Below are 17,717 nucleotides of genomic sequence, written 5' to 3'. Positions count from 1 at the left end.
TTGATGTGTGCAAATATCATAATGCACACACTCTCTCTCTCTCTCTCTCTTTCTCTCTCTCTCCTGTAGCTGACATTTGTTTTCCTGCTGTGCAGCAACAGATCCACACAAAGGGTTCATCGCTGTTTCCACTTAAGCTTTGGACTATGGCCACGCTTTCCGACCCAGTTTGCGGCCTACTAGTTTTCGAGCCCCAGTGTGGCAGAGCGGTGCTGTAGGGGAGCAAGAAACCTGGAGGTCCAGGAGTAGTGAGAAAGGCCAGTTGGTAAAGGTGTGTTCAGAGTGAGAAGTGGAGGGGCCAGATGGATGCTTGACATCATCCATAGGTTTTCTATAGAGTCCCAGACCAGCCAATATTAAGCCCATATATGGGCGTCACCATGTTGGCAGCACAGACTCTGCTGACGGTGCATCCAGAAAGTATTCACAGCGCTTTGCTTTTTCCACATTTTGTTATGTTACAGTCTCATTCCAAAATGGAGTGAATTAATTTTTTCCCCTCAAACGTCTACTCACAACACCCCATTATGACAACATGAAAAGTGTTTTTTTGTGTGTGTAAATTTTAAAAATAAACTAAGAAATCACATGTACATACATATTCACACCCTTTGCTCAATACTTTGTTGATGCACCTTTTGCAGCAATTACAGCCTCAAGTCTTCTTGAATATGAAGCGTGGGTGCACAGCCATTTTCAGATTTCTCCAGAGATGTTCAATCGGATTCAGGTTTGGGCTCTGGCTGGGCCACTCAAGGACATTCACAGAACTGTTCTGACGCAGTGAGAAGTTGGATGTCTAGAAACTTTCTACTTTTAAACACTAATGGTTCTTGGTCCAGTGAGACATCGGCATCAATTTGGCCGGTTAACGCTCAGCCTCGGCTCGTGTGTCATACATCACACTGACAAAGTGAGGAACCTTGGGGTAATTTTTGATCCTTCGTTGTCCTTTGGCCTCCACATTAGAAATATTACTAGGACTGCTTTCTTCCACCTGTAAAATATAGCGAAGATTCGTCCCATCCTGTCTATGGCTGATGCTGAGACCCTGATCCATGCATTTATCTCTTCAAGATTGGACTACTGCAGTATTCTATTTTCTGGTTTACCACAGTCTACAATTAGGGGTCTCCAATTGGTTCAAAATGCTGCAGCCAGACTTTTGACACGAAGCAGAAAGTTCGACCACATTACACCCATTTTGGCATCCCTTCACTGGCTTCCTGTCCCAGTGAGATCAGATTTTAAGGTTCTGCTACTAACCTATAAAATTATTCATGGACTCGCACCTCCCTACCTAGCTGACCTAATTAAACCTTACGTACCGGCCCGGGCTTTACGTTCTCAGGGTGCAGGACTACTCTGTGTCCCTAAGGTGAATAAAAAGTCTGTGGGTCACAGAGCTTTCTCTTATCGTGCCCCTGTTCTGTGGAATGATCTCCCTGCGTCAATAAAACAGTTAGATTCTGTGGAGACTTTCAAGTCCAGACTTAAGACGCACATATTTTCCCTTTCATATGGCTAGCATACTGGTAGTTTTGTTTTACGCTTTTTACTCTTTTAATTCATTTATTAGTAATTGGAGTGGGCTGCGGCCTCAACTTAACCTAAATTCTGGGTCTTTTAGTGAAGTTTAGGGCTATTGGCCGGCGATCACCTTAGTATTTCTCTGTTTTTCTTGTTGTTTAATGTTGGCAAATTATACAGTATTTTTTGTCTTTCTGATGCCTGATTCTGTTTTTTCTCTCTGTTTAAGGTGCAGCTTCATCCAGAGATGGGAGTTGTATTTGTGTTGGCGATCCTCCTGTCCTGTGCGCCAATAGCATTTCTTGTATATTTGTCCGTGAATTGTTCTGTAATTTATGTTTGTAGCAATTCCCAAGCAGAGGGTCACCCCTTTGAGTCTGGTATGCTTGAGGTTTCTTCCTCAGAGGGAGTTTTTCCTTACCACTGTTGCTCTGGGGGTTGGTAAAGTTAGACCTTACCTGTGTGAAGCGCTTTGAGGCAACTCTGTTTTGATTTGGCACTATATAAATGAAAATAAATTGAAATTGAAAATTGAAGCCACTCCTTTGATATCTTGGCTGTGTGCTTAGGGCCATTATCCTGCTGAAAGATGAACAGTCGCCCCAGTCTGAGGTCAAGAACGTTCTGGGGCAGGTTTTCATCCAGGATGACTCTGTACATTGGTGCATTTATGTTTCCGTCAATCCTGACGAGTCTCCCAGTTCCTGCCACTGAAAAATATCCCCACAGTATGATGCTGCCACCACCATGCTTCATTGTAGGGATGGTGCCCGGTTTCCTCCAAACATGACGCCTGGCATTCATGCCAAAGAGTTCAATCTTTGTCTCATCAGACCAGAGAATTTTGTTTCTCATAGTCTAAGAGTCCTTCAGGTGCCTTTTGGGAAGCTCCAGGTGGGCTGCCATGTGGCTTTAACTAAGGAGTGGCTTCCATCTGGCCACTCTACCATACTGCAGAGATGGTTGTCCTTCTGAAAGGTTCTTCTTTCTCCACAGAGGAATGCTGGAGCTCTGACAGAGTAACCTTCAGGTTCTTGGTCACCTCCCTGACTAAGGCCCTTCTCCCCCGATCGCTCAGTTTAAATGGGCAGCCAGCTCTAGGAAGTGTCCTAGTGCATCCAATCCACTTCCATTTATGGATGATGGAGGCCACTGTGTTCATTGGGACCTTCACAGCAGTAAAACTGTTTCTGTACCCTTCCCCAGACTTATGCCTTGAGAAAATCCTGTCTTGAAGATCTACAGACAATTCCTTTGACGTCATGCTTTGTTTGTGCTCTGACATGCACTGTCAACTGTGGGACCTTATATGTAGACAGGTGTGTACCTTTCCAAATCATGTTCAATCAACTGAGCCACTTATTTTCTCAATAATCATGCATTAAATGGACCTCATCAATCAGGCTACCAATAACTGCTAACACTGTTAATGCCGTTAGCATACAACATTAAATAAGACGAGAATTTCACTCAACATGAACATTGAAGCTGGGGCGTCTTAGAGACAAATGATAGCGGCGCACCTAGGTGGTGCAGCAGCTTTCCAGCTCTCCGTTCAGTGCTCGTTTCTTTTTATTTTCCTACAGTTTTATTTATTTTTGGACACTATCTGTGCTGCGAGCTTGCAGTACACCCGCCAGTCGCTGTTGGATATCGGCCATTTACATCAGATATCTGTTTCGAGCAACTTTCACCACACGCACAACATCCCAGACGACATAACGAGACCACCGGGCTCTCCATGGATTGTTATCGGATCTGGGAGGCGATGAAGACCGAGGAGGGAGAGGAAGCAGAAGCGAGGCTGCAGGTCTGGTGTTATGTTAAGGCTACGCAAACAACCACACAAGCCACCCCTCCCGAGCCTGTTTCTCTCCAGTGCCAGCTCCCTGGTGCATAAAACGGACGACCTGGTTTTACAACTCGCTGGAAATCGCTATGTTCGTGACTGCTGTGTGCTTATTATCACCGAAACCTGGCTACACCCGGACATACCCGACGCTAGCGTGCAGCTAGCTGGCCGCACGCTGCTATGCGGAGACAGGACAAAGGACTCCGGGAAGAGGAGAGGTGGGGGGCTCTGTATTTATGTGCATGATAACTGGTGCAACAACGGGACAATCATAGACAGTCACTGCTCCCCAGATGTCTGTAAAGTGCTGGCTTTTTTTTCTCCCGATAGAGCTAACTATTGTTATCATCACTGCTGTGTATATTCCACCCGACGCCAGTGTAAACACAGCGCTCTCTCACCTGCTGAGCACCATGAACGAACAGCAGCGGGCTCACCCAGACGGAGTACACATCTTAGCAAGGGATTTTAACAAGGCCAACTTAAAGACTGTACTGCCTAACTTCTACCAGCACGTGAAATGTGCTACAAGAGGGGAGAACACACTGGATCATGTTTACTCCAACATCAAACTTGCATACAGAGCCATACCCCTCCCCCACCTCGGACAGTCAGACCATCTTTCCCTCCTGCTCACGCCAGCCTACACCCCCCTTAGACGCAGGCTTGAGCCCACAACAAAGACTGTTAGAATCTGGCCTGACAACACACTCTCCATACTCCAAGACTGCTTCCAACAGATAGACTGGGACCTGGGACCTTTGAACATCATGAGCTGGAGACACACACGGGAACGGTTCTGGACTACATTCAGTTCTGCATCGGGAATGTAACTGTGACAAAAACCATCTGGGCTTTTCCAAATCAGAAACCCTGGATGACCAGCCAGGTCCGCTCACTCCTCAGGGCCTGCGATGCTGCCTTCAGGTCAGGTGACAGAGCTCTGTATAGTGCTGCCAGAGCTGACCTGAAGAGAGGAGTAAAAAGAGCAAAGGCGGACCACAGGATGCAGATAGAGTCCCATCTGTCTAGCAGCAATGCACGGAGGGTGTGGCAGGGAATACATGACATCACAAACTTCCAGGGTTGTGATGCTCCAACAGCGGACCTGAGTGCACCACTGGCAGAGGAGCTAAACGGCTTCTTTGCTCGGTTCGATCTTCCCAGCTGCACTCACCTGCTCCTGCCCTCCCACTGCCTGAGGTGGGGGCCGACAGAGCCTGCTGACATATTGCATCACAGTATGGTTTGGCAGCTCCACCGCTGCTGACAGGGAGAGAATGCAGAGGGTTGTTAAGGCAGCACAGAAGATCATCAGCCGCCCTCTCCCCTCCCTGTTGGACATTTACACCTCCCGCTGCCTCAGCAGAGCCAAAGCGATCTCCAAAGACTGCTTTCACCCTGGCTCTGCCCTGTTTGACCTGATGCCCTCAGGGAGGCACTACAGGCTCACAAGGACAAAAACAAACAGACTGAAAAACAGTTTCTTCCCGAAAGCCATAATAACCACATTGAACTCTAGCATGCACTGATCCTCCTCGTGCAATCCTAACCATGTGCAATAACCCAATCACCCATAGATAATATACATTTCTGTGCAATATATTTATATCCTAGCCGCACCTTGCACTAGTGTCAATTGTGTATATATATTTTTCCTTACATTGTTGAATTTTTCTTTATATCTTGTTTTTGACACATACTCTTGCACTATTTTTATCTGTTTTTTTGCACTATTTTTATTTTTATTCTATTTTATTGCACTGCAACTGGATGGGCCTAATCTCGTTGTACCAATGTATAATGACAATAAAAAGCATTCTGATTCTGATTCTGATGATCCATGAGGATGTTTCACCACACAAAAAGCCATATTATTCCAAGTGTTTGCAATAAAATGTTCAAAATGAGACACACAGCCCTCCACAACGGCTAGCAGTCGCTACCACCAGACACTGGTTTACAGACATTATGATTGGCTGAGACGCAGAGGTCAGCTACCGTCACTCAAACCAACCACGCCCCTAATTATACATAATTTTATGGCTTAAAATGTTTTAAACAAAGAACTTTGACAAAAAATTACCCCTGTACAGCTGTCTTGGAGGAAACTACCGATAGAGTGTTTTCACATGATGTCACGAACCTGGAAGTGGCCATCTTGGCGGTACACTGCTATCCATTCTATTCATACCTACATCTATTTTTAGCATTCAAATGCTGTCATAGTGATTCATTATCACGTTGTTGGCTGCCACAGATGTCAGACAGAGAGCCAATGTTGTGCTGTATTGGACCTGTGCTCTGCCTCTGGTTCTCCTCCTTTCCTGTCTCTTCAGGCGCTGCATCACGGAGCAGATTGGCACACCTGTCTTCAATCAACCACCTGCTGTATTTAAACCCTGGCTCTTCCACTCCACAGATGCCGGAAACTCAGTTCACCTTGCGTGTTATTCTGGCCTCAGTGTTTCCTTCGTTGTTCCTAAGCTAATGTATTTTTGGACATTCCTAATCGCTTTTTCTTGTGCACTTAGATTCATCTGCTGTCAGCGCCGTGTGTGGCCACTTGGTTCTGGCTCCTCTGTCACCTGTCTGGGAAGATTTAGCTACACTCTGGTCTGGTCGGCGTCTCCCTCTTCCAGTGTCTCTTGAAATCTTACCATTATCATTTACCTTGACCTACAACAAATTGTTACTTTTTTGCCTACTCATTGTGTGCTTCCTGCATATTGAGTTCTTTAACCTGTTTTCTGGTTTTAACCATAATAGGAGTTTCTGGCCAGCTTCATGGACTCAGCTGGAGCGGACCCAGTCAGACAGGCCTTCAGCTCGCAGGGAACCTTTCTTGACCAGCAGCAACAAGAAATATCCACCCTGACCAAACAGCTCTCCACATTTACACAGCAAGTATCTCTTTCTAACTCTTGTATCACAACCCTCACAACTCAAGTCGCTCAGCTCACTTCTTTTACTTCACAACCATCCACTTCCACACAGTCTCCAACCATTCAAGCACCCGTTACATTATTCTACTGATAGCAGCTTCCGTGGTGAAGCTCTTTCGTGGGCCATGGCTCTCTGGGGACAGCAGTCGCCTTTACTGTCTACTTATTCTGCTTTTGAGCAAGATTTCCGGATGGTGTTCGATCATCCGATGCGGGGGCAGACGACCTCCAAAAGATTATTGTCCCTTTATCGTGAGGCTCACAGTGTGGCAGCATATTCCGTGGAATTTTGAGTACTGGCCGCCCAGTCAGGCTGGAATGCTGGCGCACTGCGAAGCGCGTTTGTTAATGGTCTTTCCGAGAATCTTAAATATGAACTGGTGATCCGGGATGAACCAAACTCCCTCGACCCTCATCCCTATTGCAGTTAATGTGTTAGATGGGACACCTCTCTCCAGTATCACATATCAGATGGTGCCTATCACCTTAATTGTTTCAGGTAATCACAGGGAGTCCATTTGCTTTTATGTTTATTCTTGAGTTCCTTCACTGGTATAGGGGCACCCTTGGCTGTCATTGCACAATCCTAACATCGATTGGCCGACTGGTGCCATAACCCGGTGGGGCGAGCCCTGCCACCTGTGGTGTCTTAGGTCCTCTGAACCTTCTACCCCCAGTGCCAGGGAGTCTGAGTAAAAGCCATGCTCTTTCCCTTCCTCCTCCACAGACCATATGATTGCACCATCGATTTGCTTCTGGGCACACCACTGCCTTCCAGCCATTTGTATAATCTGTCGCACCTGGAAAGGTAATCAATGAAGCAATACATACAGGACTTCCTGGCAGCTGGTCTCATTTGGCTCTCTTACTCACCCATGGGTGTTTTTTTTTTTTTTTTTTGTGGGGAAGAAGGACGGAACATTATGACCTTGTTTTGATTTCCGGGGTCTTAATGTCATAATGATACGTAATAAGTATCCCTTGCCACTTTTGGATTCTGCTTTCAACTCTCTTCATGGTGCATCTGTTAGGGAGGGAAATGAGTGGAAGACAGCCTTTAACAACCCCCTGGTGCATTTTGAGCACCTGGTAATGCCCTTTGGTCTCACTAACACTCTCACCATGTACCAAGCCCTGGTTAATGATATACTGAGATATTTCCTTAACTGCTTTGTCTTTGTGTATTTGGACGACATGCTCTTTTTTTCAAGAACAAATAAGATCATAGTCACCATCTCCATCTAGTGTTACAGCGACTTCTAGAAAACCGTTTGTCAAAGCAGAAAAGTGTGCCTTCCATCAGTCCAGTGTATCCTTTTACGATTTGTTTTCCAACAAGATCAGACCAGATCCAGCCAAGATCTGCGCCATTTCTGACTGGCCAGTCCCTGCCAACATAAAACAGCTTCAACAATTCCTCGGGTTTGCCAACTTTTGCTGCCGGTTCATCAGAAATTTCAGTCAGGTCACCGCTCCCCTACACAGTCTTACCTCCTCTCATTGAAACACAAGTTCACTAACGCACCCATATTTATTCAGCCCAATCTGGATCATGAATTCATCATGGAGGTCGATGCCTTTGACATCTGGATCGGGGCCATCCTTTCCCAGTGAGCTGAGGGAGATAACCAGTTGCACCCCTGTGCTTTTTTCTCCCAGCGTCTGTCTCCCACTTGAACATAATTATGATGTGGGGAACCAGGAGCTCCTGGCAGTGAAGGAGGAGCTGGAGGAGTGGAGACACTGGCTGGAAGGTACGTCAGTTCCCTTCATAGTTTCGTCTTCCAGTTTGTACATGCCTCGAAGTTTCCCTGTCACCCTGGAATATTCGCACCCTCAGCAGGCTTAAGGAACACTTCTGGTGGCCCTCAGTCCAGGCAGATGTGCAAGAATATGTTAAGGCCTGGACCATCTGTGCCAGAAGAAAGGCTTCTCACCAAGAACCATCTGGACTGCTTCATCCCTTGCCAACTCCTGGGTGTCCCTGGTTGCACATCTACCTGGACTTTGTTACTGGGCTCCCACCTTCAAACGGACACACAACCATCCTCACCATCGTCGACAGGTTTTCCAAGGCAGCGCACTTTGTGGCCCTGCAGAAACTTCCATGGGCCCAAGAGACTGCCAACCTCCTAGTGCACCATGTCTTCCGGCTGCATGGCATACCAGTGGACATCGTTTCAGACAGAGGACCCCAATTCACCTCCCAGGTCTAGAAGAACTTCTGCTTGGCGTTTGGGGCCTCAGTCAATCTCTCGCCCAGCTACCACCCTGAATCCAATGGTCAAGCGGAAAGGGCCAATCAGGACCTGGGAACCACCCTGTGGTGCATCCCATTGTCTCATCCGACCTGCTGGAGTAGACAGTTGTCTTGGGTTGAGTACGCACACAGTTCACTGGTATGTTCTGCTACAGGCATGTCTCCATTCTTATGTTCTCTGGGATACCAGCCGCCACTGTTTCCTCACCCAAAAAGAGACTTAACGATGCCTTCCGTTCAAGCCCACCTACGATGGTGCAGATGTGTATGGAGTACAGCCCGTTCCACTCTCCTCCAGACGAGAGACCGGACAATCCACCATGCAGACCGGCGCCGTACCCCGGCCCCACCGTATCAACCAGGCCAGGAGGTGTGGCTCTCAGCCAAGGATATACTACTCCAAGCTGAGTCTTGGAAGCTGGCACCTCGGTTCATCAAACCCTTCCGCATAGAGAAGATCATCAACCCATCCGCTGTCAGGCTCCAGTTACCATGCTCTCTGCAAATCCACACTGTGTTTCATGTCTCTTGCCTCACGCCTTTTCTTACCAGCGACCTTTAAATTTCAATGATTCCACGGCGTGTAGATGTTATGGCGTCAGTGACCCCATGGCCTTGGCGGAGGTTTGCACTCTCTGAGTGCTTCTAGTTTTTAAATAAAAACCTTTGAAGCCCCCAAATCTCCTTCATTTTGTATTTCAATCAATCAATCAATCAATTTTTTTATATAGCCCCAAATCACAACAAACAGTTGCCCCAAGGCGCTTTATATTGTAAGGCAAGACCATACAATAATTATGTAAAACCCCAACGGTCAAAACGACCCCCTGTGAGCAAGCACTTGGCTACAGTGGGAAGGAAAAACTCCCTTTTAACAGGAAGAAACCTCCAGCAGAACCAGGCTCAGGGAGGGGCAGTCTTCTGCTGGGACTGGTTGGGGCTGAGGGAGAGAACCAGGAAAAAGACATGCTGTGGAGGGGAGCAGAGATCGATCACTAATGATTAAATGCAGAGTTGTGCATACAGAGCAAAAAGAGAAAGAAACAGTGCATCATGGGAACCCCCCAGCAGTCTACGTCTATAGCAGCATAACTAAGGGATGGTTCAGGGTCACCTGATCCAGCCCTAACTATAAGCTTTAGCAAAAAGGAAAGTTTTAAGCCTAATCTTAAAAGTAGAGAGGGTGTCTGTCTCCCTGATCTGAATTGGGAGCTGGTTCCACAGGAGAGGAGCCTGAAAGCTGAAGGCTCTGCCTCCCATTCTACTCTTACAAACCCTAGGAACTACAAGTAAGCCTGCAGTCTGAGAGCGACGCGCTCTATTGGGGTGATATGGTACTACGAGGTCCCTAAGATAAGATGGGACCTGATTATTCAAAACCTTATAAGTAAGAAGAAGAATTTTAAATTCTATTCTAGAATTAACAGGAAGCCAATGAAGAGAGGCCAATATGGGTGAGATATGCTCTCTCCTTCTAGTCCCCGTCAGTACTCTAGCTGCAGCATTTTTAATTAACTGAAGGCTTTTTAGGGAACTTTTAGGACAACCTGATAATAATGAATTACAATAGTCCAGCTTAGAGGAAATAAATGCATGAATTAGTTTTTCAGCATCACTCTGAGACAAGACCTTTCTGATTTTAGAGATATTGCGTAAATGCAAAAAAGCAGTCCTACATATTTGTTTAATATGCGCTTTGAATGACATATCCTGATCAAAAATGACTCCAAGATTTCTCACAGTATTACTAGAGGTCAGGGTAATGCCATCCAGAGTAAGGATCTGGTTAGACACCATGTTTCTAAGATTTGTGGGGCCAAGTACAATAACTTCAGTTTTATCTGAGTTTAAAAGCAGGAAATTAGAGGTCATCCATGTCTTTATGTCTGTAAGACAATCCTGCAGTTTAGCTAATTGGTGTGTGTCCTCTGGCTTCATGGATAGATAAAGCTGGGTATCATCTGCGTAACAATGAAAATTTAAGCAATACCGTCTAATAATACTGCCTAAGGGAAGCATGTATAAAGTGAATAAAACTGGTCCTAGCACAGAACCTTGTGGAACTCCATAATTAACTTTAGTCTGTGAAGAAGATTCCCCATTTACATGAACAAATTGTAATCTATTAGACAAATATGATTCAAACCACCACAGCGCAGTGCCTTTAATACCTATGGCATGCTCTAATCTCTGTAATAAAATTTTATGGTCAACAGTATCAAAAGCAGCACTGAGGTCTAACAGGTCTATCTAGCTAAGATAGCTGGGTCAAGTGATGGCTTTTTAAGTAATGGTTTAATTACTGCCACCTTAAAAGCCTGTGGTACATAGCCAACTAACAAAGATAGATTGATCATATTTAAGATCGAAGCATTAAATAATGGTAGGGCTTCCTTGAGCAGCCTGGTAGGAATGGGGTCTAATAAACATGTTGATGGTTTGGATGAAGTAACTAATGAAAATAACTCAGACAGAACAATCGGAGAGAAAGAGTCTAACCAAATACCGACATCACTGAAAGCAGCCAAAGATAACGATACGTCTTTGGGATGGTTATGAGTAATTTTTTCTCTAATAGTTAAAATTTTGTTAGCAAAGAAAGTCATGAAGTCATTACTAGTTAAAGTTAATGGAATACTCAGCTCAATAGAGCTCTGACTCTTTGTCAGCCTGGCTACAGTGCTGAAAAGAAACCTGGGGTTGTTCTTATTTTCTTCAATTAGTGATGAGTAGAAAGATGTCCTAGCTTTACGGAGGGCTTTTTTATAGAGCAACAGACTCTTTTTCCAGGCTAAGTGAAGATCTTCTAAATTAGTGAGACGCCATTTCCTCTCCAACTTACGGGTTATCTGCTTTAAGCTACAAGTTTGTGAGTTATACCACGGAGTCAGGCACTTCTGATTTAAAGCTCTCTTTTTTAGAGGAGCTACAGCATCCAAAGTAGTCTTCAATGAGGATGTAAAACTATTGACGAGATACTCTATCTCACTTACAGAGTTTAGGTAGCTACTCTGCACTGTGTTGGTATATGGCATTAGAGAGCATAAAGAAGGAATCATATCCTTAAACCTAGTTACAGCGCTTTCTGAAAGACTTCTAGTGTAATGAAACTTATTCCCCACTGCTGGGTAGTCCATCAGAGTAAATGTAAATGTTATTAAGAAATGATCAGACAGAAGGGAGTTTTCAGGGAATACTGTTAAGTCTTCTATTTCCATACCATAAGTCAGAACAAGATCTAAGATATGATTAAAGTGGTGGGTGGACTCATTTACTTTTTGAGCAAAGCCAATTGAGTCTAATAATAGATTAAATGCAGTGTTGAGGCTGTCATTCTCAGCATCTGTGTGGATGTTAAAATCGCCCACTATAATTATCTTATCTGAGCTAAGCACTAAGTCAGACAAAAGGTCTGAAAATTCACAGAGAAACTCACAGTAACGACCAGGTGGACGATAGATAATAACAAATAAAACTGGTTTTTGGGACTTCCAATTTGGATGGACAAGACTAAGAGTCAAGCTTTCAAATGAATTAAAGCTCTGTCTGGGTTTTTGATTAATTAATAAGCTGGAATGGAAGATTGCTGCTAATCCTCCGCCTCGGCCCGTGCTACGAGCATTCTGACAGTTAGTGTGACTCGGGGGTGTTGACTCATTTAAACTAACATATTCATCCTGCTGTAACCAGGTTTCTGTAAGGCAGAATAAATCAATATGTTGATCAATTATTATATCATTTACTAACAGGGACTTAGAAGAGAGAGACCTAATGTTTAATAGACCACATTTAACTGTTTTAGTCTGTGGTGCAGTTGAAGGTGCTATATTATTTTTTCTTTTTGAATTTTTATGCTTAAATAGATTTTTGCTGGTTATTGGTGGTCTGGGAGCAGGCACCGTCTCTACGGGGATGGGGTAATGAGGGGATGGCAGGGGGAGAGAAGCTGCAGAGAGGTGTGTAAGACTACAACTCTGCTTCCTGGTCCCAACCCTGGATAGTCACGGTTTGGAGGATTTAATAAAATTGGCCAGATTTCTAGAAATGAGAGCTGCTCCATCCAAAGTGGGATGGATGCCATCTCTCCTAACAAGACCAGGTTTTCCCCAGAAGCTTTGCCAATTATCTATGAAGCCCACCTCATTTTTTTGGACACAATTTCACAATTTATATCCCTGTTACATACAGTATTTTATGATGGCACAGTCATATTATAACACAAGTATATTATGAATGTCTTTAAACAAAAATATAGTCAAAATTTCAAGATGCACATCGAACCTTTATTTAACAGACATAACAGTGTCTAATTGTTCAACACAAATGCTATCTTAAAGATTGGCCAACAGATGTTGCCATATCAAATGTTTCAAGCACTGAACCATTTCAACACAATTGCTTCATATTGATTCAGTAGTTCAAAACGCTTCAGTTTCTCCATCACTAATAATTATCAATAAAATACTTCAGCGACCACACATTTTCAGCACATGTGCACAAATAGACTTGCAATCATGAATACTTGCTAACCAGGACATTAAATAATGTCCTTTAAATGGCCTAGCTTGCAACTAGTTGAAGTTTGTACCCTACTGTGCCAACACAGTGATTAGGCTACGTCTGTAGTGACAACCCAGTTTTATGAGACAATAGATTATCCAATTTGTTAGGGTATTTTATTGGCTTACCTTTGTCATTCAAAAAGTGGCCGACTCAGAAACAAGCTCCGAAGTTTTGCTCAAACTCTGTCTGAACTCTTCACGCACAGCTGACGTATCAGCTACAAGGTTTTCAGCGAATCAATGATCACTGAATGCTGCAGTCAGAACATTGTCAGCAGATGTTAACAGCTGTTTTGTGTGTGCACGGCATGTTTTAAACTCCTTTCCTTTCATTAAGAAACAATGCACTGTGGTCTGCGGTGAAACGTTACTTTTCCATTCATCCTTCACGATCCGTGACACTTTTTCTCTGACCCAGCCACAAACAAACTGGTTATAGACATCTAAGCTTTTGCAGTTTTTCAAGTCCTCTGAGAGGTCCAGGTGAAAAAAAAGTGGACAGTCAAGGAACTGCAACCTTTTCTTCTTCCAGGTGGGCTTCATCTGAGATCATTGAAGCTTATCACTTGGTTACACCTAACACCAGGTTTGAATGAATATGATTCTTTAAAGGGAATGACAGTCTGATTATTGTAATTCACGTTATGCCCAGAACACATCCATGATTAATTAACAGAGTAAATACCACCCCTGTTCACCGTACTCTGTGTTCAGATTACACAGTGTAAATAGAAACACAGAGTTGAACACACCCCAAATGCACTTGCAGTGGGCACTTCAGACCACACTATTGTTTGTCAAGACAGAAGTTTTGATGTGATTTGGATTTTTGGTTTTCTTGTTTCTGTTATTTGGTAGAATGACCTAAGCACTGGGTCACCCCTCTGAGTCTGGTCTGCTTGAGGTTTCTTCCTCATAAAACGCCAGAGGGAGTTTTTTCTTATGACTGTTGCTTGTGTGCTTGCTCAGGGAGGTTGGTGAGATTAGACCTTACCCATGTGAAGCACCACATGCTGTGATTTGGTAAATAAATCTAATTGATCAAACTTGGTGGAATGATGGTTACCCAAGGACAAATTAATTTGATTTTGAGAAAAATGCATATATGCAATGCATATATATATATACGAGGGCTGTCCATAAAGTATAGGTCCTTTTAATTTTTTTCAAAAACTATATGGATTTCATTCATATGTTTTTACGTCAGACATGCTTGAACCCTCGTGCGCATGCGTGAGTTTTTCCACACCTGTCGGTGACGTCATTCGCCTGTGAGCACTCCTTGTGGGAGGAGTCGTCCAGCCCCTCGTCGGAATTCCTTTGTCTGAGAAGTTGCTGAGAGACTGGCGCTTTGTTTGATCAAAATTTTTTCTAAACCTGTGAGACACATCGAAGTGGACATGGTTCGAAAAATTAAGCTGGTTTTCAGTGAAACTTTTAACGGCTGATGAGAGATTTTGAGGTGACACTGTCGCTTTAAGGACTTCCCACAGTGCGAGACGTCGCGCAGCGCTCTCAGGCGGCGTCATCAGCCTGTTTCAAGCTTAAAACCTCCACATTTCAGGCTCTATTGATCCAGGACGTCGTGAGAGAACAGAGAAGTTTCAGAAAAAGTCGGTTTCAGCATTTTATCCGGATATTCCACTGTTAAATGAGATTTTTTTTAATGAAAGACGTGCGGACGGGTCCGCGCGTCGGGACGCAGCCGACGCGGTGCGGCGGCACAGGAAAAACACCTCCGTGTTGATAACCATTTGTAAAATCCAGGCGGCTTTTGATGGCTTTCAGTGGAGTGAGTATATGAGAAATTGTTTAACAGCTGGACATGTTCCAACTTGTCCTTAAGGCTTCCAACAGAGGTGTTTTTCCTGTGGCGGAGCGTCGCGGCGGCTGCGTCCCGACGCGCGACCCGTCCGCACGTCTTTCATTAAAAAAATCTCCTTTAACAGTGGAATATCCGGATAAAATGCTGAAACCGACTTCTTCTGAAACTTCTCTGTTCTCTCACGACGTCCTGGATCAATAGAGCCTGAAATGTGGAGGTTTTAAGCTTGAAACAGGCTGATGACGCCGCCTGAGAGCGCTGCGCGATGTCTCGCACTGTGGGAAGTCCTTAAAGCGACAGCGTCACCTCAAAATCTCTCATCAGCCGTTAAAATTTTCACTGAAAACCAGCTTAATTTTTCGAACCATGTCCACTTCGATGTGTCTCACAGGTTTAGAAAAACTTTTGATCAAACAAAGCGCCAGTCTCTCAGCAACTTCTCAGACAAAGGAATTCCGACGAGGGGCTGGACGACTCCTCCCACAAGGAGTGCTCACAGGCGAATGACGTCACCGACAGGCGTGGAAAAACTCACGCATGCGCACGAGGGTTCAAGCATGTCTGACGTAAAAACATATGAATGAAATCCATATAGTTTTTGAAAAAAATAAAAAGGACCTATACTTTATGGACAGACCTCGTATATATATATATATATCTTCTATTTATTTGTAACCAAACTTTCCTGTTGGCTCATGACCTTTGATGGTAAGGTTCAACCCAAGCTCTTAAGTGCTCATGTGCTCATAACACATACATTTCACCTGAAAAGCTGATCTTTAATTTGCATCTCAAACACCTGCAATGGGTGAGAATTTTTTTTTATTTGGTGATGTCCTGACATGATAGTAGCTCTATTCTTGTAATAAAAAATGGAATGGATATGATGAATGCATAGAGAACCATATTATGTTTGTGAAAAAGAAAGAATTAAATTGCAGGAATCAATGTCAAACATAAGGTGCGGGTGTTGCATTCTCTCAGGGTACCTTCTAGTTGTTTTTAACGAAAGAGTGCCTTATACAAATGAAATGTATCAGAGGGCTGATGCATACCCTGTACACTCTAGACGAGGTGTAAATGATCAAGTAAATACACTGCACAAAATTATTAGAGGGACACTGTGTTCCCCTAATTGTTTTGAGCAGTATATATTTGTCTTTATGACTTCCTCATATGACTTCATTATGAAGTCATTCGTAACAGTCAATCACAAATATCTGTCTGATTGATACATGCTTTAGATCATCCATCTCAGCTTCTTAGTTGTTCAGATATCACCAATAAATAAAGAAAAAAAGAATTTGGTCAAATTATATCTTTTCGATTAATATTCCCACCAAGTGTTATCCATCTCGGCTTGTTGGTTGTTGAGATAACCTCCAAAAATTGTGTTTTCAGGCCACGGTTCCCTTGACTCTGGCCAAGCTAATCCAAAATGTAATCACCTCTATCCAAGCAATATTCCCACAAAGTTCTAACCCCAATTCCAATGAAGTTGGGATGTTGTGTAAAATGTAAATAAAAACAGAATACAATGTTTTGCAATTTCTCTTCAACCTATATCCAATTGAATACACCACAAAGACAAGATATTTAATGTTCAAACTGATAAACCTTATTGTTTTTGTGCAAATATTTGCTCATTTTGAAATGGATGCCTGCAACATGTTTCAAAAAAGCTGGGACAGTGGTATGTTTACCACTGTGTTACATCACCTTTCCTTCTAACAACACTCAATAAGCATTTGGGAACTGAAGACATTAATTGTTGAAGCTTTGTAGGTGGAATTCTTTCCCATTCTTGCTTGATGTACGACTTAAGTTGTTCAACAGTCCGGGGTCTCCGTTGTTGTAATTTGCGCTTCATAATGCGCCACACATTTTCAATGGGCGACAGGTCTGGACTGCAGGCAGGCTAGTCTAGTTCCCGCACTCTTACTACGAAGCCACGCTGTTGTAACAAGTGCAGAATGTGGCTTGATATTGTCTTGCTGAAATAAACAGAGATGTTCCTGAAAAAGACGTTGCTTGGATGGCAGCATGTGTTGCTCCAAAACCTGGATGTCCCTTTCAGCATTGATGGTGCCATTACAGATCACTAACACACCCCCATACCATCACAGATGCTGGCTTTTGAACTTAACGCTGGTAACAATCTGGACAGTGTTTTTCCTCTTTTGTCCAGAGGACACGATGTCCATGATTTCCGAAAACAATTTGAAATGTGGACTCATCAGACCAAAGCACACTTTTCCACTTTGGAGCTGTCCATTTCAAATGAGCTCGGGCCCAGAGAAGGTGGCAGTGTTTCTGGATGTTGTTGATGGCTTTCGCTTTGCATGGTAGAGTTTTAACTTGCACTTGTAAATGTAGCGACGTACTGTGTTAACTGACAATGGTTTTCTGAAGTGTTCCTGAGCCCACGCGGTAAGATCCTTCACACAATGATGTTGGTTTTTAATGCAGTGCCACCTGAGGGATTGAAGGTCACGGGCATTCAATGTTGGTTTTCGGCCTTGCCGCTTATGTGTAGAAAGTTCTCCAGATTCTCTGAATCTTCTGATTACAACCCCTGGCAATAATTATGGAATCACTGGCCTCGGAGGATGTTCATTCAGTTGTTTAATTTTGTAGAAAAAAAAGCAGATCACAGACATGACACAAAACTAAAGTCATTTCAAATGGCAACTTTCTGGTTTTAAGAAACACTATAAGAAATCAGGAAAAAAATTGTGACAGT

The 17,717-nt window shown here is 43.8% G+C and overlaps 1 long non-coding RNA gene across 1 annotated transcript; it reads right to left on the bottom strand.

The window, feature by feature from the left end:
- Positions 1 to 4,141: 4,141 nt before the first annotated feature.
- On the bottom strand, positions 4,142 to 14,107 carry LOC117521132. Its single transcript, XR_004563896.1, has 3 exons — positions 14,097 to 14,107; positions 10,217 to 10,220; positions 4,142 to 4,459 (listed from the first exon to the last, which is right to left on the bottom strand). It is a non-coding gene; the product is annotated as an uncharacterized LOC117521132 (long non-coding RNA).
- Between the last annotated feature and the right edge of the window lie 3,610 nt (positions 14,108 to 17,717).

Source organism: Thalassophryne amazonica, chromosome 12 (assembly GCF_902500255.1).
Source record: "Thalassophryne amazonica chromosome 12, fThaAma1.1, whole genome shotgun sequence".
NCBI classification, from domain to species: Eukaryota; Metazoa; Chordata; class Actinopteri; order Batrachoidiformes; family Batrachoididae; genus Thalassophryne; species Thalassophryne amazonica.
This window is presented reverse-complemented; position numbering and strand designations above follow the sequence as displayed.